Source organism: Garra rufa, chromosome 2 (genome assembly GCF_049309525.1).
Source record: "Garra rufa chromosome 2, GarRuf1.0, whole genome shotgun sequence".
NCBI classification, from domain to species: Eukaryota; Metazoa; Chordata; class Actinopteri; order Cypriniformes; family Cyprinidae; genus Garra; species Garra rufa.
The window spans coordinates 54,106,869-54,120,125 of NC_133362.1; the positions used below are offsets into that span (position 1 = coordinate 54,106,869).

General features: G+C 48.9%; 5 non-coding genes across 5 annotated transcripts; all 5 read right to left on the reverse strand.

Moving 5' to 3' along the window:
* Positions 1–2,823: 2,823 nt before the first annotated feature.
* On the reverse strand, positions 2,824–2,897 carry trnat-ugu (transfer RNA threonine (anticodon UGU)). The gene has a single exon. It is a non-coding gene; the product is annotated as a tRNA-Thr (tRNA).
* A 420-nt stretch (positions 2,898–3,317) lies between these two features.
* trnat-cgu (transfer RNA threonine (anticodon CGU)) lies at positions 3,318–3,391 on the reverse strand. Its single transcript has one exon. It is a non-coding gene; the product is annotated as a tRNA-Thr (tRNA).
* Positions 3,392–11,130: 7,739 nt separating this feature from the next.
* On the reverse strand, positions 11,131–11,204 carry trnat-agu (transfer RNA threonine (anticodon AGU)). Its single transcript has one exon. It is a non-coding gene; the product is annotated as a tRNA-Thr (tRNA).
* A 524-nt stretch (positions 11,205–11,728) lies between these two features.
* trnat-ugu (transfer RNA threonine (anticodon UGU)) lies at positions 11,729–11,802 on the reverse strand. Its single transcript has one exon. It is a non-coding gene; the product is annotated as a tRNA-Thr (tRNA).
* A 420-nt stretch (positions 11,803–12,222) lies between these two features.
* Positions 12,223–12,296, reverse strand: trnat-cgu (transfer RNA threonine (anticodon CGU)). The gene has a single exon. It is a non-coding gene; the product is annotated as a tRNA-Thr (tRNA).
* Between the last annotated feature and the right edge of the window lie 961 nt (positions 12,297–13,257).

The window sequence follows — 13,257 nt, forward strand, 5'->3', positions numbered from 1 at the left end:
GACCATATTGATTCCTTCCATCCATTAGTGAGCCACTATTAAAGGGAGCATGCCCTACATCGTTGTTACCTCCTTAGCGACATAAACATCAAGCTCATGTATGCTGATCATTTCGAAAAAGGCAACAGCTGCTCATGTGAAAGCTACCGCAAAGCTGTATAGCATAAGAACATCAGCTTTACAAAGCTTGGAGAGGAGGAATGTGAGGAGTGCCTACTGCAGGATCAGCACATGAAAAATCACCATAATGGGGATGGCCATGTTATGGACTGCTTGCAATGCCAGAGGTGGTGTGCGCATAAAGAGTCTGCCATACAGAGCAGGATAATATACCAGGCTGATGCAGAGAAGGACTGGCCAGAGGACACATTATTGAAGAGTGTGGACCTTCAAAAAGTAATCATGTTGCCTCGTATGCCTAGCTTGAAAACAACAATCTTCACAAAGCGTATTGTGGCATTCCATGAGACCTTTGCCTCTGTAGGCAAGAAGAAAAATAAAAAAATACACCATATCTGTGGTCTGGCATGAGGGCACGGCTGGACGAAATGCAGCAGAGATCACCTCGGCCTATGTGACTGTACTAAAGAAAAAAAGGGACATGTTCCACAGCATCTTCTGGGTGGATAACTGTTCAGCCCAAAACAAGAATTGGTGCCTGCTATCATCCCTGGTCTGCATTGTTAATGGTGATACCACCTCCATGGAGGATATAACTCTAAAATACTTTGAGAAGGGACACACTTTCATGAGTGCTGACAGTTTTCACCATGGTGTTGAGCAGGAGATGAGAAATCGTCCTGGAGGATTGGTGTATGACTGAGGATTTTGTGAGTGTTGTGTCAAGCTCAAACTCCAAGAAGGTGGAAGTGGTCGAGATGAAAAACTCTGATGTGCTGAACTGGAAGGATAGCCACTCCAATGTTAAGACCAAGAAGGCACCAAATCTGAGCAAGATGGCAGTCATTCTGTGACGTGGCTCCAGGAGCCTGTTCTTCAAACTGACCCATGCAGATGCTCACTTTACCGAGCTGGACTTCCTCCGGGCTAAGTTTGAGCTGAAGGAGCCTTCTGTCCTGAGACCACATGACCGTGGAATTGAAGAGGCAAAGAAGAATGACATAATAAAAATGTCCTTTTATGCCCCCAAACAGGAGAGCTTTCTGGTGTTCACTGTCTGTGAGCGATGTTGTGGAGGATGTGGAGTAACGACAACAACATTCCAAAGAAAGAAAGAACAGGATTCCAAAGTTCACTTACTTGTACATAATTGATTATATCTTTGCAGTTGTCAGGATTGTGCCTGTTCTGTTCAGTGTTTCCTAGTGTTTCCCCCCTCACTTGAACTTCAGTTGGTTTTTCCCTTTGTCTTCCCCTGTTACTCTGTGTCATTTGGTTTGTCCCTATTAGCTTTGATTTTGTTCACCTGTCTGTAATTTGTTACACCCCCTGCCACTCCTATTTAAGTTGTTTGTTTCCTCAGTTTCAATGTCAGTCGATAACGTCTCATGGTGTTTGTTCTGCTCCTCGGGTTTTGTTTTGTAATGGTTTTGTTCCCTATTTTTTTGTTTATAGTTTTGTAAATAAATAGTGTTTATTGGATTTCCTTCTCCTGCGTTTGTTCTCCTGGCTCCTCGTCTCCCCCGCACATCGTGACAGATCGACTGACCTGAACAACATGACCTGGGCTGAGGACCTCCTCCTGAACATTCAACAAGGTGAGCGTTCGCTGGAGGAATATGTGGAGGAGTTTTTGAGTGTTTACCATCTGGTGAGATGGAGTGACAAAATGATAAACGCATGCTTCCAGATGGGACTCAAAGATGTTTTTTGTTTCAAAAGATTACTCCTAATGATTGCTATCGTCCCGTAGCAGATTTTGTCAACTTTGTTCTCGATTTATGTGATTCCCCATTCCAAGTCATGGTGGAGGATGGTAATCCTCCTCCCATCTGGAAACATGCAGTCACCCCATCTCACCAAAAGCCAAAGCCCTCCGCATACCCTTACGAAAATTAACCATGGTTTTACTATAGTAAAACTGTAGTTAACCATGACTGTAGTAACCACGTTTTTTTGGTGCGGTTTTTTGGTTTTAAAAAACCATGGTTCTGATACCATGGTTTTACTACTGTTATATTGTAGTAATACTATAGTAAAACTGTAGTTAACCATGACTGTAGTAACCACGTTTTTTTGGTGCAGTTTTTTGGTTTAAAAAAACCATGTATAACATTGGGTCAGAGACGTTCGGATCCATTTGCAGGGCTTTATTAAGAGTAGTTGACAAGCAAGGGTAATCACCAGTAAACGGGAGCAAAGTAGACAATCCAATGGGTAAACCAACACACAAGCAATGTTCACAAAGGCAGGCAGCAGTAATCAGAAACGTAGTAAACAGTCCAGGGTCATACACAGGAAATCCAACACAGTAGAAAACGCTCAGAAATACCTCCATAAAGAACGATAAGACTTTGCGATGACTGCAGGAAAGTTTGCGCCTAAAATAGCCGACATAATCAAGCGTGTAATGCCAAACAGCTGTGGCGGAACTGTCCGAGGTACGTGAGTTAAAAGAGTCCGGGTAGGAACTAAAACTCGGGCGAAGGTTCCCGCTGAGATCGTTCGGAGAGGGCCACAGAGGCACGATCGGTGACAGAGCCCCTCCCCTGCGAGCGGCTCCCGACGCGAGCCACTCCTTGGCGCCGAGGAGCCGGTTTCCCCGGATGTTCCAGGTGAAACGCGGCAGTGAGTTGAGGGTCCAGTATGTCTTTGGCACTGACCCAGGACTGTTCCTCGGGACAGAGACAGCCACCGGTGGAAAGGCACCGCTGGGATTCGAACCCAGGATCTCCTGTTTACAAGACAGGCGCTTTGACCAGCTAAGCCACGGCGCCTCCTCGGTGGGACCCGTTAGCCTGGGATGCTATCCTCCAAAAGCAGGTGAGAGGGTAGTGTTGCAAGAGAAACCGCCCGCGGTCCACAAGCTCCTCTGTGTCGCCATTCGCCGTCCGTTTTTTGGTAAAGCACGAGCTCGGCTGTATTGTGGCGCGCAACCAAAGGCATCGCTGGGATTCGAAACGCAGGATCTCCTGTTTACTAGACTAGCCTGGAAGCACGTTCGCCCTACGGGAAGGCGACTCAGATGATCCAGGCTTCCAGAGAAGAGGCCAGGGGTTGGCTGACTGGGCGCTGGACAGCTTTAAGGCGTTTGCCGACAAGTGAGTCGGGGCGGTTAGCAAAATTAACCACTCGCTGCCGCTGTTTGCGGGTCGCTTTCGGAAAAGCTTGCGCTTGCTGGACTGGAACCCCGCCCAAGGCACCGCTGGGATTTGAACCCAGGATCTCCTGTTTACGAAACAGGCGCTTTAACCAACTAAGCCACGGCGCCAAACCGCATGCAGGGTTATCGGGAGAGTGACTCAGAGGGTTAAAACATCCAGAGGCAGATGCTAAAAGAAAATGTCTACAAATTTCTACTGCCTGAGGGCAAAACTCCACAGTATGAGAGTTACCAGAAAGCCACGACTCTGGTGGGACTTGAACCCACAACCTTTGAATGACCTCATCTGGCAGTGACTTAGAGGATGCATGAATCACCACTTCAAACATCCTGTTGCGTGGGCAGAAAGACAGGTCCTCAGGTCTGTGCACAGTGGAGGCACGCTTACTGGACTGGAGCGCCACCCAAGGCACCGTTGGGATTCGAACCCAGGATCTCCTGTGTACTAGAGAGGAGCTTTAACCAACTAAGCCACGGCGCCTCCTCGGTGGGACTCGATAGCCTGGGATGCTATCCTCCAAAAGCAGGTGAGAGGGTAGTGCTGCAAGAGAAACCACCCGCTGTCCTCGAGCTCCTCTGTGTCCCCATTCGCCGTCCGTTTTTTGGTAAAGCACGAGCTCGGCTGTATTGTGGCGCGCAACCAAAGGCATCGCTGGGATTCGAAACGCAGGATCTCCTGTTTACTAGACTAGCCTGGAAGCACGTTCGCCCTACGGGAAGGCGACTCAGATGATCCAGGCTTCCAGAGAAGAGGCCAGGGGTTGGCTGACTGGGCGCTGGACAGCTTTAAGGCGTTTGCCGACAAGTGAGTCGGGGCGGTTAGCAAAATTAACCACTCGCTGCCGCTGTTTGCGGGTCGCTTTCGGAAAAGCTTGCGCTTGCTGGACTGGAACCCTGCCCAAGGCACCGCTGGGATTTGAACCCAGGATCTCCTGTTTAAAGGATAAGCACTTTAACCAACTAAGCCACGGCGCCAAACCGCATGCAGGGTTATCGGGGGGTGACTCAGAGGGTTAAAACATCCAGAGGCGGATGCTAAAAGAAAATGTCTACAAATTTCTACTGCCCGAGGGCAAAACTCCACAGTATGAGAGTTACCAGAAAGCCACGACTGAGTTGAATGACCTCATGTGGCAGTGACTTAGAGGATGCATGAATCACCACTTCAAACATCCTGTTGCGTGGGCAGAAAGACAGGTCCTCAGGTCTGTGCACAGTGGAGGCACGCTTACTGGACTGGAGCTCCACCCAAGGCACCGTTGGGATTCGAACCCAGGATCTCCTGTGTACTAGAGAGGAGCTTTAACCAACTAAGCCACGGCGCCTCCTCGGTGGGACTCGATAGCCTGGGATGCTATCCTCCAAAAGCAGGTGAGAGGGTAGTGCTGCAAGAGAAACCACCCGCTGTCCTCGAGCTCCTCTGTGTCCCCATTCGCCGTCCGTTTTTTGGTAAAGCACGAGCTCGGCTGTATTGTGGCGCGCAACCAAAGGCATCGCTGGGATTCGAAACGCAGGATCTCCTGTTTACTAGACTAGCCTGGAAGCACGTTCGCCCTACGGGAAGGCGACTCAGATGATCCAGGCTTCCAGAGAAGAGGCCAGGGGTTGGCTGACTGGGCGCTGGACAGCTTTATGGCGTTTGCCGACAACTGAGTCGGGGCGGTTAGCAAAATTAACCACTCGCTGCCGCTGTTTGCGGGTCGCTTTCGGAAAAGCTTGTGCTTGCTGGACTGGAACCCCGCCCAAGGCACCGCTGGGATTTGAACCCAGGATCTCCTGTTTACGAAACAGGCGCTTTAACCAAAGTGATTCCAATCCTCAGAGGAGAAAGAACGACTGCGGGTAAGTTGCTGCTTAAATACTATTTTAATAGGCGAACGTTACATTGAGCTGCAGTTAAAAGCACTCGTTTGAATTTATTAATTTATTCGTTTCAGTCTGCTTTGTGCTGCTGTTAAAAGCACTCTGTCGTTGGATTCGTTCATTTATTCGTTCTGTTTACATTGATCTGCTGTTAAAAGCACTCTGTCGTTGGATTCGTTCATTTATTCGTTCTGTTTACATTGATCTGCTGTTAAAAGCACTCTGTCGTTGGATTCGTTCATTTATTCGTTCTGTTTACATTGCGCTGTGGTTAAAAGCACTCTTATATTTATTTAACTAGGGTATTCGTTTATATTTACATTAAGCTGCTGTTAATTAAGCACTCGTTGGTCTGTTATTTGCCTTGCTAGTGGTTTCTGCGTTTAATAGTAGTTTTGATTGTGCTTATTAAAATTCAAAACTGAGCGGACGGCCAAGGGAAGCTTTGGTTATTCATATCGCGCCCTTCCAGAGCAATTAGAAGTGCGAAGTTGGTTGCATTTAAGTTTCGATTAGAGACATTTTGCGTGCGTGCAATACATTTGCGGCTGTACTGAGCCCAGGAGGCGTGGCTAGCGAGAATACTGCTTAAATAGCTGGCTCACTTTCCATATTGTGGGAAAGTGATTCCAATCCTCAGAGGAGAAAGAACGACTGCGGGTAAGTTGCTGCTTAAATACTATTTTAATAGGCGAACGTTACATTGAGCTGCAGTTAAAAGCACTCGTTTGAATTTATTAATTTATTCGTTTCAGTCTGCTTTGTGCTGCTGTTGAAAGCACTCTGTCGTTGGATTCGTTCATTTATTCGTTCTGTTTACATTGATCTGCTGTTAAAAGCACTCTGTCGTTGGATTCGTTCATTTATTCGTTCTGTTTACATTGATCTGCTGTTAAAAGCACTCTGTCGTTGGATTCGTTCATTTATTCGTTCTGTTTACATTGCGCTGTGGTTAAAAGCACACTTATATTTATTTAACTAGGGTATTCGTTTATATTTACATTAAGCTGCTGTTAATTAAGCACTCGTTGGTCTGTTATTTGCCTTGCTAGTGGTTTCTGCGTTTAATAGTAGTTTTGATTGTGCTTATTAAAATTCAAAACTGAGCGGACGGCCAAGGGAAGCTTTGGTTATTCATATCGCGCCCTTCCAGAGCAATTAGAAGTGCGAAGTTGGTTGCATTTAAGTTTCGATTAGAGACATTTTGCGTGCGTGCAATACATTTGCGGCTGTACTGAGCCCAGGAGGCGTCCCTAGCTGTTTCAGTAAAGCTTTGTTTGGTTGTGTATTTAACGGTGTCATACCAGCTGACGCTGAAGCGTCAGCGGAAGCGTTCAGCCTCCTCGCGTGAAGACCGACAAGAGTAAAGACTGCGACTTTTCCTGCGCGACTTCTCCGAGCAACGACACCGACAACGCACTTAAGTACTCCTTTCCTTTTCTCACTCTTCTTTCTGTCCTTCTCTATCATGTGTTTCCAACTCATTCCGGTGCTCTCTACACACCGCACTAACATCACACGCACACGCCGACGCAATCTCTCTAACCTGCGTCCAATACACACCTCTTCCACTGAACCTTTCTCCTTCACGGTTGGACTTTGGAACTGTCGATCAGCTGTCAACAAAGCAGACTTCATTTCGGCATTTTCCTTGCAATCTGGCCTGAGCATCCTAGGTTTGACTGAGACCTGGATACGTCCAGATGACTCTGTAACCCCAGCTGCTCTATCTAATAAATTCTCCTTCTCTCACACCCCTCGTCAGACTGGAAGGGGTGGGGGTACGGGACTTCTGATTTCCAACAACTGGAAATACTCAACCCATTCTCCTCTATGCAATTATAACTCATTTGAATCTCATACAATCACTATAACATCTCCTATCAAACTCCATGTTGTGGTCATTTACCGCCCTCCTAGTCAACTTGGCATCTTCTTAGAAGAGCTGGATGGGCTGCTATCCTCTTTTCCAGAAGATGGCAGCCCACTTCTGGTCTTTGGAGATTTTAACATGCATCTGGACAAACCCTATGCTGCAGACTTCCATTCACTTCTTGCTTCATTTGACCTAAAACGCACTACCACTGCATACACTCATAAATCCGGCAACCAACTTGATCTCATCTACACACGAAACTGTACTTCAGACGACATTGTGGTCAAACCCCTTCACATCTCTGACCATTTCTTCATTACACTAAACCTACATCTTGCTACTTGTGCACCCCCACCCCCCCTACCCGTTACCTTTAGACGAAACCTACGCTCTCTCTCACCCTCCCATCTTTCTTCATCAATATCCTCCTCTCTTCCCTCTCCTACCCACTTCACATCTCTGGATACTAATGCAGCAACCGACACGTTATGTTCCACTCTTACTTCTTGCCTAGATGAAATATGCCCTCTCTCCTCCAGGCCAGCACGGGCTGCTCCTTCCAACCCTTGGCTATCCGATGTTCTTCGTGAGCATCGGTCCAAACTTAGGGCAGCTGAGAGAAAATGGCACAAATCTAAGGATCCATCTGACTTGAGTATGTATCAGTCTCTGCTGTCATCTTTCTCTACCCATGTCCATACTGCCAAATCTTCATACTTCCACAACAAGATCAACAATGCTCCGGACACACGCAACCTTTTCAAAACTTTTAATTCACTGCTCTGTCCCCCTCCACCACCTCCCACCACTTCTATAACAGCTGATGATTTTGCCACATTTTTTACAGAAAAAACTACATCTATCAGTAATAAGTTCTCAGCTCCACACATACAGGAACTAAAACTGACCACACCCACGGCTGAAACTCCCCTCTTCTCCTTCCATCCCCTTTCTGAGGCAGAAGTAACCAAACTTCTCCTCTCCAGCCATCCGACGACATGTCCTTTAGACCCCATCCCCTCACACCTTCTCCAAGCAATCTCTCCTACAATCCTACCAGCGCTCACACACATCATCAACACATCTCTTCTCACAGGCACTTTCCCCACTACATTTAAGCAGGCCCGGGTAACCCCACTGCTCAAAAAACCTACACTTAACACTTCACTCATAGACAACTATAGACCTGTCTCTCTCCTTCCGTTCATAGCAAAAACACTGGAACGAGCTGTCTTCAACCAGCTATCTTTATTTCTCTCACAGAACAACCTATTGGATGCTAACCAGTCAGGGTTCAAGAGTGGCCATTCAACTGAGACGGCACTACTGTCTGTCACTGAAGCCCTGCGGATTGCAAAAGCTGATTCCAAATCATCAGTACTCATCTTACTGGACCTTTCTGCAGCATTTGACACGGTAAATCACCAGATCCTTCTGTCTACCCTCTCATCGTTGGGCATCACAGGGACTTCACTTCGCTGGTTCAAATCCTATCTCTCTGGTAGGTCTTTCAGAGTGGCCTGGGGAGGGGAGGTTTCCAAAACTCATCAACTGGTCACTGGGGTTCCTCAGGGATCAGTTCTTGGACCCCTCCTCTTCTCCATATACACTACATCTCTGGGCCCCATCATACAGGCACATGGCTTCTCCTACCATTGCTATGCTGATGACACACAGCTCTATCTTTCTTTCAAACCAGATGATCCATCAGTAGCTGCAAGGATCTCTGGCTGCCTGGCGGATATCTCTGCATGGATGAAGGAACACCATCTTCAGCTCAATCTAGCTAAAACTGAGCTCCTTGTCTTTCCCGCCACTCCAACTTTACAACATGACTTCTCCATCCAGTTAGGTTCATCAACAATTACCCCATCGACTTCAGCCAGAAATCTTGGTGTAATCTTTGATGACCAATTGACTTTTAAAGAACATATAGCTAAAACTGCTCGATCCTGCAGGTTTGCGTTGCACAACATCAGAAAGATCAGGCCCTTCCTAACAGAGCATGCTGCACAACTCCTTGTCCAAGCCCTGGTCATTTCCAGGCTGGACTATTGCAATGCTCTTTTAGCTGGTCTTCCAGCATGTACAATCAGGCCTCTACAAATGATTCAGAATGCAGCAGCACGGCTCGTCTTCAATGAGCCCAAGAAGGCCCATGTCACACCTCTCTTCATATCCCTGCACTGGCTACCGGTTACAGCACGCATCAAATTCAAGACACTGATGCTGGCCTATAGGACAGCCACCGGCTCATCACCGGCCTACCTCCATTCACTACTACGCATCTACACTCCCTCCAGAAGTCTGAGATCCTCTAGCGAAAGACGCCTTATTGTACCACCACAGAGAGGCATGAAATCACTTTCCAAAACATTCTCCTTCAATGTCCCTGCCTGGTGGAATGATCTTCCCACCCCCATCCGAAACGCCGACTCCATTACTGTCTTCAAGCGACTGCTGAAAACCCATCTTTTTCGACACTATCTGACTATCTGAAAAAAAAAAAAAAAAAAAAAAAAATTCTCCTCTCTTTCCTGATCTTCCCTTTCTAGCCCGTACTCATCTGACAACGCCTGACATATGGTACTTTTGAGCACTTCCTATGTCGATCTGCCTCCTTAGGATGAATTATTTGTTGTATTCCCAATTGTAAGTCGCTTTGGATAAAAGCGTCTGCTAAATGAATAAATGTAAATGTAAATGTAACCAACTAAGCCACGGCGCCAAACCGCATGCAGGGTTATCGGGAGAGTGACTCAGAGGGTTAAAACATCCAGAGGCGGACGCTAAAAGAAAATGTCTACAAATTTCTACTGCCTGAGGGCAAAACTCCACAGTATGAGAGTTACCAGAAAACCACGACTCTGGTGGGACTTGAACCCACAACCTTTGAATGACCTCATCTGGCAGTGACTTAGAGGATGCATGAATCACCACTTCAAACATCCTGTTGCGTGGGCAGAAAGACAGGTCCTCAGGTCTGTGCACAGTGGAGGCACGCTTACTGGACTGGAGCGCCACCCAAGGCACCGTTGGGATTCGAACCCAGGATCTCCTGTGTACTAGAGAGGAGCTTTAACCAACTAAGCCACGGCGCCTCCTCGGTGGGACTCGATAGCCTGGGATGCTATCCTCCAAAAGCAGGTGAGAGGGTAGTGCTGCAAGAGAAACCACCCGCTGTCCTCGAGCTCCTCTGTGTCCCCATTCGCCGTCCGTTTTTTGGTAAAGCACGAGCTCGGCTGTATTGTGGCGCGCAACCAAAGGCATCGCTGGGATTCGAAACGCAGGATCTCCTGTTTACTAGACTAGCCTGGAAGCACGTTCGCCCTACGGGAAGGCGACTCAGATGATCCAGGCTTCCAGAGAAGAGGCCAGGGGTTGGCTGACTGGGCGCTGGACAGCTTTAAGGCGTTTGCCGACAAGTGAGTCGGGGCGGTTAGCAAAATTAACCACTCGCTGCCGCTGTTTGCGGGTCGCTTTCGGAAAAGCTTGCGCTTGCTGGACTGGAACCCCACCCACGGTACCGCTGGGATTTGAACCCAGGATCTCCTGTTTAAAGGATAAGCACTTTAACCAACTAAGCCACGGCGCCAAACCGCATGCAGGGTTATCGGGGGGTGACTCAGAGGGTTAAAACATCCAGAGGCGGATGCTAAAAGAAAATGTCTACAAATTTCTACTGCCCGAGGGCAAAACTCCACAGTATGAGAGTTACCAGAAAGCCACGATTGAGTTGAATGACCTCATCTGGCAGTGACTTAGAGGATGCATGAATCACCACTTCAAACATCCTGTTGCGTGGGCAGAAAGACAGGTCCTCAGGTCTGTGCACAGTGGAGGCACGCTTACTGGACTGGAGCTCCACCCAAGGCACCGTTGGGATTCGAACCCAGGATCTCCTGTGTACTAGAGAGGAGCTTTAACCAACTAAGCCACGGCGCCTCCTCGGTGGGACTCGATAGCCTGGGATGCTATCCTCCAAAAGCAGGTGAGAGGGTAGTGCTGCAAGAGAAACCACCCGCTGTCCTCGAGCTCCTCTGTGTCCCCATTCGCCGTCCGTGTTTTGGTAAAGCACGAGCTCGGCTGTATTGTGGCGCGCAACCAAAGGCACCGCTGGGATTCGAACCCAGGATCTCCTGTTTACTAGACAGGCGCTTTAACCAACTAAGCCACGGCGCCACCCCGCATGCTAGGCGAGGGGAGGGCGGCTTAGAGGATTCATGAATCAACACTTCGAACGTCCTGCTGCCTTCACTTGATGCAAGACAGTGATTGCCATACCTCACTGAATTGGATCTTGGGCATGTTTTGCTACCTTTTAAATATGATTGACATTTTTTTTTTTTAAATCAATGTACGCTGAGACCAGGAGGCCTCAAAATGGTTTCTGCAGTCCGAGAGCAACACTGCGCAGTACGGGCTTAACAAAATGCCAAAAAGCACGACACTGGTGGGACTAGAACCCACAACCTTTGAATGGCCTCATCTGGCAGCCTAGAAGTCCAATGCGCTATCCATTGCGCCACAGAGCCCGTCGGTATGCCAGGCTGGGCCACTGAGGGCTTTTCTTAAAGATTTGTGCCCGTCCAGCTCAACCGAGTGGCACGCTGTTGGGCAGAAAGACAGGTCTTTGCACGGTTCAAAAACAGAGCGTCGCCATGGTCCCCATTCAACAGCGAGGCCAGAGACAGCCACCGGTGGAAAGGCACTGCTGGGATTCGAACCCAGGATCTCCTGTTTACAAGACAGGCGCTTTGACCAGCTAAGCCACGGCACCTCCTCGGTGGGACCCGTTAGCCTGGGATGCTATGCTCCAAAAGCAGGTGAGAGGGTAGTGTTGCAAGAGAAACCGCCCGCGGTCCACAAGCTCCTCTGTGTCGCCATTCGCCGTCCGTTTTTTGGTAAAGCACGAGCTCGGCTGTATTGTGGCGCGCAACCAAAGGCATCGCTGGGATTCGAAACGCAGGATCTCCTGTTTACTAGACTAGCCTGGAAGCACGTTCGCCCTACGGGAAGGCGACTCAGATGATCCAGGCTTCCAGAGAAGAGGCCAGGGGTTGGCTGACTGGGCGCTGGACAGCTTTAAGGCGTTTGCCGACAAGTGAGTCGGGGCGGTTAGCAAAATTAACCACTCGCTGCCGCTGTTTGCGGGTCGCTTTCGGAAAAGCTTGCGCTTGCTGGACTGGAACCCCGCCCAAGGCACCGCTGGGATTTGAACCCAGGATCTCCTGTTTACGAAATAGGCGCTTTAACCAACTAAGCCACGGCGCCAAACCGCATGCAGGGTTATCGGGAGAGTGACTCAGAGGGTTAAAACATCCAGAGGCGGATGCTAAAAGAAAATGTCTACAAATTTCTACTGCCTGAGGGCAAAACTCCACAGTATGAGAGTTACCAGAAAGCCACGACTCTGGTGGGACTTGAACCCACAACCTTTGAATGACCTCATCTGGCAGTGACTTAGAGGATACATGAATCACCACTTCAAACATCCTGTTGCGTGGGCAGAAAGACAGGTCCTCAGGTCTGTGCACAGTGGAGGCACGCTTACTGGACTGGAGCGCCACCCAAGGCACCGTTGGGATTCGAACCCAGGATCTCCTGTGTACTAGAGAGGAGCTTTAACCAACTAAGCCACGGCGCCTCCTCGGTGGGACTCGATAGCCTGGGATGCTATCCTCCAAAAGCAGGTGAGAGGGTAGTGCTGCAAGAGAAACCACCCGCTGTCCTCGAGCTCCTCTGTGTCCCCATTCGCCGTCCGTTTTTTGGTAAAGCACGAGCTCGGCTGTATTGTGGCGCGCAACCAAAGGCATCGCTGGGATTCGAAACGCAGGATCTCCTGTTTACTAGACTAGCCCGGAAGCACGTTCGCCCTACGGGAAGGCGACTCAGATGATCCAGGCTTCCAGAGAAGAGGCCAGGGGTTGGCTGACTGGGCGCTGGACAGCTTTAAGGCGTTTGCCGACAAGTGAGTCGGGGCGGTTAGTAAAATTAACCACTCGCTGCCGCTGTTTGCGGGTCGCTTTCGGAAAAACTTGCGCTTGCTGGACTGGAACCCCGCCCACGGTACCGCTGGGATTTAAAACCCAGGATCTCCTGTTTAAAGGATAAGCACTTTAACCAACTAAGCCACGGCGCCAAACCGCATGCAGGGTTATCGGGGGGTGACTCAGAGGGTTAAAACATCCAGAGGCGGATGCTAAAAGAAAATGTCTACAAATTTCTACTGCCC